The following is an 8,157-nucleotide window of genomic DNA, read 5'->3' on the forward strand; positions in this document are numbered from 1 at the left end:
TTTCTTTCTCTCTGTCTCTCTCTGTCTCTGTCTCTGTCTCTGTCTCTCTCTCTCTCTCTCTCTCTCTCTCTCTCTCTCTCTCTCTCTCTCTCTCTCTTTCTTCCTTCCTTCCTTCCTTCCTTCCTTCCTAATATCTGAAGTCAAATTTGAACCCAAGACCTCCCATCTCGCCTGGTTCGTTATCCACTCAAGTTATCTAACTGCCCCTACAATAAACATTTATTAAGTACCAACTCTGAGTAGGGTACGATGCTCAGCACTAAGAATATGAAGATAAATTTGACTCATTTTCTAGCCACTTACAATCTAATCAAGGGAGGAGAAATGGGAGTTAGGTACACAAATAACCTGATATAAGGAGAGTGGGGAGAAGTAAAAAGGTGAAAAGGAGAGGTCTTAGCCCAGGGCTGAGAAAGTCCAGGAGGAAGAGCTCACTTTTGGCCAGAAGGAGTAGAGTCAGAGAAGCCTCCATTGTATGAAGGTCACCCTAGAACTAGGTTTCAAAATTCCATCAGATTTCATCATCGACTGGGTTCAAACCCGGCCTCAGCCACTTCCCAGCTGTGTGACCCTGGGCAAGTCACTTGACCCCCATTGCCCACCCTTACCAATCTTCCACCTATGAGACAATACACCGAAGTACAAGGGTTTAAAAAAAAAAAAAGATTTCATCATCGAAGAAGACAGGGAACTTACAGACATGAGTGAGAGCATGAACAGGGAAATGAGGATAGGGCAAGGTAACACTAAGGAGAGAAGATGGTCCAGTTTGCTTAGAACATCACTTGTGAAGGAAAGTAGTATGAAATGAAACTGGAACCAAATTGTGCAAGGCCTTGAATGCCAGGCTATGTGGATTGTCTTTGAACCCAAAAGGCAATGAAGATCTTTTGAAAAAGAAATTCTATGGTCAGATCTGCATCTTGGGAAAATTATTTTAGAAGCTAACCTGGGGAGGGGAGAAGCTGGCACTTATCTAGAAGCTGAAAGTTATTCAGGACATCCCAAAATTCTTATTGCAGTGAGCTTTTTGGATGCCCTGTGTAGTAGACCAAGTAAGATCCTAAACTCGGTGAGATGGCTGGAGGAGAAAGGAGGAGTGGAGGTCAGTGGTCTGACAATGGGATTAAGTATGGCTAGAGAGGAGACAAAGATGACTTAGACAATGATGGTGCCCACTAGAGAAATAGCCAGGTTGAGAGAGGAGGCCAGAGGATTTAGCTGAGAAGATGCTGAATTCCATTTTGAACATTGCTGAGTTTGATAGGCTTGGAAGGGGTCTCTGTGTAGAGATAGCTAGCGGACAGGTGGAAGGTGCGTGTTGGACAGTCTGGAGATCATACATCTATCTGGTGGTGCTGCAGAAGCACCTTGGAGGTTTCCTAGTATCACAAACTAATTTTACAGATGAGGTCACCTAGCCCTGGAAAGTGAGTTGCCCAAGGTCAGCTGGATAGTAAGCATCATAGATGGGACTATATTTGTTTTGAGATGTGATCACTGAAGACAAGGGAGAAGATCAAATCACCAGAAACAGGACCGAGTCCTAGAGACAGGCTCTAATCTTTAGAGGACTGGAGGAATGTGACGGATCAGTCGCAGCAGTGTAAGGGTAGGAGGAACCTAGAGTGTTTCTGCAGACAGTGCTGAGAAGTAATGCCAACTACTGTAGAAAGGTTAAGAAGGACAAAATTGAGAAAAGACCATTGTTGCCATTATCTATCCCCACTAAACCATCCCTGATTCTTTCCATTGGTATCCATTCTTCCTCTGAACTCCCAAAGCACTTTGTATCCTTTTGAAGCACTTTGGTATTCTTACGCCTTTTTATTGTTTGGTCATTTCAGTCATTTTGACTCTTTGTGACTCCATTTGGGGTTTTCTTGGCAAAGATTCTGAAGTGTTTGGCCATTTTCTTCCCCAGCTCATTTTACAGATGAAGAAAGAGACCAATAGGGTTAAGTGACTTGCTCAGGGTCACCCAGCTAATAAGTTCTGAGGCCAGATTTGAACTCAGGAAGATGAGTCTTCCTGACTCCAGACCTGGTGCTCTATCCACTACACCACCTAGCCACCCTGCTGGTTGAGATTAGATAATATAAATTTGTAGTAGATCCAGTCCATGTGTTTTCTTGGCTTGCCAAGGATCACACATCTAGTAAGCCCCTGAGGCTGGATTTGAACTCTGGTCTAACTGATTCCAGGTTTGGCATTCTAAACACTGTCACCACCTAGCTGCTGTTCCCAGATCTTACTTCTTTGTAGACTTTTGAGTTCTGTGAGGACAGAGACTATCAAACTTCTGTAAACTGAGGGTCCCTTCCTCCTCCTGAAGCTCAGAGCTGGGCTGTACATCAATAGAAGCACACATAGTAGATAGATGCCTATTAGAACCCAGGTTGTGTGAGTCCCCGGAAAGTATGTAGGAATTAAAAGACAACAGGGAGACAGACATGGCATTTGTATATTTATTTTTCAAAGCTAACCTTCTGTCTTAGAATCAATACTACATATTGGTTCCAAGGTAGAAGAACGGTAAGGGGTAGGCATTGGGGGGTCAAGTGACTTGCCCAGGGTCACACAGCTAGGAAGGTAAGGCATTTAAATCTCTTGATTCATAGATGGGGAAACTAAGGCTCTTCTGAAGATAACTCAGACAGATAATGGCAGTGCTGAGACCAGACCTTGGGTCTCTCAATCCCCAGTTCATCATTCTTTCCATTATAATTTAGTGCATTTGAACTGAGGGGCTTATGGGAGAGGGTGAGAGGCTGTTTTCTTCCTAGGATCATAGCAGCAGAGGAAACATGGCATAGTGAAAAGCTTGCCAAATTTGGAGTGAGAGTCTGGGTTCAAATCCCAGCATTGTGTAGTAACGTGAAGGGAGCGACTTGACTTCTCATGAGGAGGCTGAAAGTCCTGTGATCTGAGAGCTGGGAGGAACTTTAGTGATCATATATTTGGTCTCAATTCTGGTCTAATCTGTTCCTTTCCTCCCTCCCCTTCACTCCCTGTGGGGAAATGCAGCCCAAGAGCCAGGAAGGAATTTGCCCAGGCTTAAACAGCTAATAAGCAGAGAAGCCAGGGCTCTCGGAATCTCAGAGACTAGAGGAGAGAAAGAGGCCTTTTGGGGCCAACAGGATACAGCACAGACAAATGGATCACAGAGTTGAGCAACAGCTTTATGGGCTTTTGATGTCCAATGGGGAAGTTTTGTTGGAGATAATGTTATCAAAGAGGCTTCATCTAGGAAGATTTCCTGGAGGAGGTAGAATTTTAGGTGTGATTTCAAGGTAAATTGACAGCAGGTGACAGGCAGGAGGAAAGAAGTGAAAGGAGAATAAAGGCTCCACGTAGAGGTGTTTGTGTGTGTGTGCGCGCGCGCGGGGGGAGGCAGATATTTTAGTGCCACGGGTATAGAAGTCTCCTCTCTTCTGGTTTCAGTGGTGCTTGTTCAGTGATCCCAACCTCTGCCTCCTGGGAGGCGATATTTGGCAATCCTGTAGTTTGATGGTTTTGTTCCTGGTTATCTATCGCCAGGAGAGGCAGGCAACTTTACTGGAATATGGGGCCATTGGGTGTTCCAGCCTCAACGAAGCAAAGTTCTGCTGAGGAATGGGACCTGGAGCTGATCTTCATACAGGACCCAAGGGAAGATGATGGTTGCCTGACTGGTCCCTTCTTCAGCCCTGCTCCATGGGAGCCTTACCTTCCTGGAGAGGATGGAAAGCCTCAGGTGATGGCCAGAGAGCTTTTTCTTCTCTGTGGTGTATCACCAGCTTTGGGGTTAAGAAGATGTGGCTTTAAATCCTGGATCCAACACCTATCCCTTGTGTGACTATGGGCCTCTCTCTTAATATTTCAGTGTCCCAGGAAGGAACTCAATAAGATGATAAGTGACTAGGGAGTTTCTGATCTACCTACATGAAGGGAATTCTTCAGCTCTGTGAATTCACAGGTCTAGACCAAAAACCACACAAAATCCCTAAACTTTAGACTCATGGATTCATACATTGTTGGAAAGGGCCTCAGGAATCATTTAATTTAACCTCTTCATTTTACAGAGAAGAAAATTAGAATCAGAGAAGGGAAGTAACTTACCTCAGGGTACAAAAGTAGTATATTTAGTTAGGAGAGCTGGAGTTTGAACCCGGATCTCCAGACTTCTAGTTGAGTGATTCTCTATCTGTATTTGCAACCTGCTTGAAGGCCTCCATGTGTATATTCATATCCCTCCCACCCAGGAATGTTCATGTGGGTGCAAGCTTGTATGTGTGCGTCTACATGTGCACATGTAGGCTCAGATCCTCCCCGTCCCGGGCCCCCAGGTTTGCCTGTGAGAGATGGCTGGAGGCTGATCTTGCTTGGGCCCCATGGGGCTGGCTTCTCGCCTGGGCATCCAGCTCCTTGGCCCTTTGACATAGGAGAGAAAGATTTTTTCCTTTCATTAAATGTTAACAGAACCATCAACTTCCCTGCCTGGTCTCTGCTTTGGCCCAGCTCTGAGGGGGCTTTGACCACCAGGAGGGGATGGGAGGCTGCAGGGCTTCCACTGCAGGCAGCCTGACCCCTGCTATCTTAACCCTGTTCAGTGCCAACACTGCCTGGCAGGAGATGGGGATAGTTTAAATCTCCTCCATTTTTTAATGCTTTCTCACAGGATGCCTGGGAGGTAAGAAGGGCAAGCATTTTTATTCCCATTTTACATATGAGGAAATTGGAGCCCACAGAGTTCTGAAGTAACTCTCCCATAGTCATTCATTCAGGAACTAGAAAATGCCAGATAGATCCTGAATCTCTAGACTCCAGGTTCTAGGCTCTGTTCACTCCATGATGCTGAACTACTTGGCCTTTTTTGGCTCTGTTTTCCCCTTCCATCCTATGGCCCACTGTTACCTTCCCTCTTTTTTTAAAAATTTTATTTAGAATATTTTCCCATGGTTACATGATTCATAATCCCTTCCCTTCTGTTTCCTTCCCTTATGGAGAAGAAGAGATTTTGGGCTAGTCTCTTTCCTTCCCCAGATTCCAGCATTCTCATCTATAAAATGAGGGACTTGAATGCAGAGATCGCTAAGGTCCCTGCCAACACAAGTCAAGTTTTAGTAAAAGCACGTTTCCCTTTTTGAACCTTACTTACATAGCCTCAGATACTTCCTAGCTGTGTGACCCTGAGCAAGTCACTCAAACCCCATTGCCTGCCTAGCCCTTACCACTCTTCTGCCTTGGAACCAATACACAGTATTGATTCTAAGATGGAAAGGCAAGGCAAGGAAAGGAAAGGGAAGGGAAGGGAAGGAAGGAGGAAAATTTACAGCCGTTAACTCATCCTTTTTCAGATATGGCAACTAGGTGTCCTCTGGACTTGGAAGGAAGAAGACCTGAGTTCAAATCCTGCCTTAGTCACTTACTAGCCTCATAACCTTGGGCAAGTCCCTTAATCTCTCTCTGCCTCACTGTAAAAGAGGGATCATAAAAGAACCTACTTCTCAGGGTTGTGAGGATCAGACAAGATAACCCTTGCAAAATCCTTTGCATAGTGCCAGCATAAATTAATGTTAGCTATTATTATTATTGATGACTAATTATGATGACTGGAAGAGAGAATGAGGCTGTTGACTTTGTGCAATTCTGTCTTACTTAAGTGCAATTCACTTACAACTCAAGATCCCGTGATGGCATTGGTCCTCTTTAAAAAATGAAGGACAAACAAAACAATTGGGTCCTTCATCACTCTAAGCAAGCAGCCACCATTTTCTTGGGTTTTGCCCAAGAGGGAGACAACATGGGGATTATTATTGTCATTTTACAAATGACAAAAAGGATTTCAAGAGGGAAATTATTTACCCATTCCCTACTTTACAAAGGAAAGAAAGGTGAAATGAGTATTCAGAAAGACACAGGGCATTCAATTCAATAAACCTACTATATGCCATCAATTGTGCTAAGTGCTAGGATACCAAGACAGAAGCCAACCAGTCCCTAACCTTGGGAGATCACACCATGGGGAGGTAGGGCAGGTAGGCACGAACCCAGATAAACAAACACAAATGATGAAAAAGTAATTCCCCAAGAGTGTAGGGATAATTGTGCTTTGGCATGACCTAGAGTAGGAGGGTAGGACTTAGCTTTGGAAGGAAGCTGGAGATTTGGGGAGTTGGAGGGAAGGAGGAGGTATATTCTAGGCATGGGGTCCTGTCTAGGCAAAATGCATAAAGGTAGGAGATGAATGCCTCTTGTAGGAAACAATGAACAAGTGAGTTTGACTGGATTGGCAGGAATGCAAAGGGGAGTAATACTAAGGAACAAGTCTGGAAAGATAGTTTGGGAGTCCTATTAGAGAGGGCTTTAAATGCTAAGTTGAAACTTCTGAATTTTATCTTGGAGGCAGTAGAGGCCCACTGGATGATCTCAGGTAGGAGACTGCCATTGATGACCCTCTCCTTGAAGAATATCAGTTTGTCAGCTGCATGGAAGGTGTGTTGGAGAGGGCAAAGGCAGGCCAAATGAGGAGGCTGTTGTAATAGACCAGGTGAAGGGTATTCAGGGCCAGAACTAGAGGAGAGCTTATCATTCTTATCTCAGAGTAATGCTATGGATAAAGAGCTTCAGTGATAGAAATGGGAATCATTATTGTTATTTTTTTTTTATTAAAGTGAAATTTCCTACATTGGATTTTCTTTCTGTTGTTGGAAAAAATCATCTGCCCTAAGGACTTCCAAAGGCTTATTGCACAGAATTAGGTGAGATTCTTTATGGGGAATGAATGAGATGTGAAAAGAATAAATTCTAAGTGATTATTGTTTTCATTTCTCTAGTATTCTAAGATTTACAAAGGACTTCCCTTAGAGCAATACTGTCCAAGGAGGTAATAAGACTATTTATTGTTGGTGAGTCGTTTTGTCTGGCTCTTTGTGACCTCATTTGGGGGTTTCTTCTTTAAAAAAATTCAACGAATTAATTAATTAATTAAGACCATTTTTCCATGGTTACATGATTTGTACTCTTTCCCTCACCTCCTCTCTACCCCCTGCCGTAGCCAACAAGAAATTCAACTGGGTTTTACATATATCATTGATCAAGACATTTGGGGGTTTCTTGGCAAAGATACTGGGATGGTTTGCCATTTCCTTCTCAAGCTCACATTACAGATGAAGAAACTGAGGCAAAAAGGTTAAGTGTCTTGCCTAGAGTCAGATATCTAGTAAGTATTCTGAAGCCAAATTTGAACTCATGAAAATGAGTCTTCCTAACTTCAGGTTTACCACTATACCCACTGGACCACCATGCAGAGTATGGTTATCCCCATTTTATAGGTACAGAAACTGAGGCCTATGGAAGTGAAGAGGCTTGCTCAAGATCACTCAGCTAGGAAATATCAGAGCCAAATTTCAAACCTAGGTCCTCTGATTTCAGGTTCAGCAATGGCATTCTCATATGCTGCTCTGCAGTAAAGGTGGATAAACCTGGGCTTTTGATCAATTAACAAATATTTATTAAATAGTTACTATATGCAGGCACTCTGTCAAGCATTGAGGATACAAAGAAAAAAAAGCAAAAACAATTTCTGCCCTCAAGGAGTTTACAGATTTATCCTGAAGACAATATAAATAAACTAAATGTACCACAATAGATGGAGGGTATCACTAGTGGGGGAGCTGCTAGTAGCTTTCCTCCTCCCTATTCCCTAATACCTGGGTTAAATGTCACAGGAAGGATGGGCTAGAAACCAGGGCAAGGAGAACTATGGAGGTAGATTCATCATGGGAGATTGGAAGAAGCTTTGGAACTGGGAATCAGGAGACCTGGGTTCTAGACTCTCTGACCCTTGAGTCAGTCAATAAAATGGAAATGATAATATTTACTCTTCCTCCTTCACTGAAGAAAGTGCTTTGAAAATATTAGCAGAAAAGGGGGCATTTATTACTCTACTCCTTGATCAATGGCTTACTGGAAGGACACTTTGAGCTTCAGGTTGACCCCTCTGTAAAATGGTAGGTTGTACTCAACAGTCTCTAATTATTTGGTGGAAAGAGCCCCAGGTTAAGGAGCCCCAGATTTCCCACTCATTACCTGTGTTACTTTAGATGAGTTACTTCTCTTATCTGGTCCTGTTTCTTGATCTGTAAAATGAGGGGCTTGGACCCGATGACCATC

Source organism: Gracilinanus agilis, chromosome 1, assembly GCF_016433145.1.
Source record: "Gracilinanus agilis isolate LMUSP501 chromosome 1, AgileGrace, whole genome shotgun sequence".
Lineage (NCBI taxonomy): Eukaryota > Metazoa > Chordata > Mammalia > Didelphimorphia > Didelphidae > Gracilinanus > Gracilinanus agilis.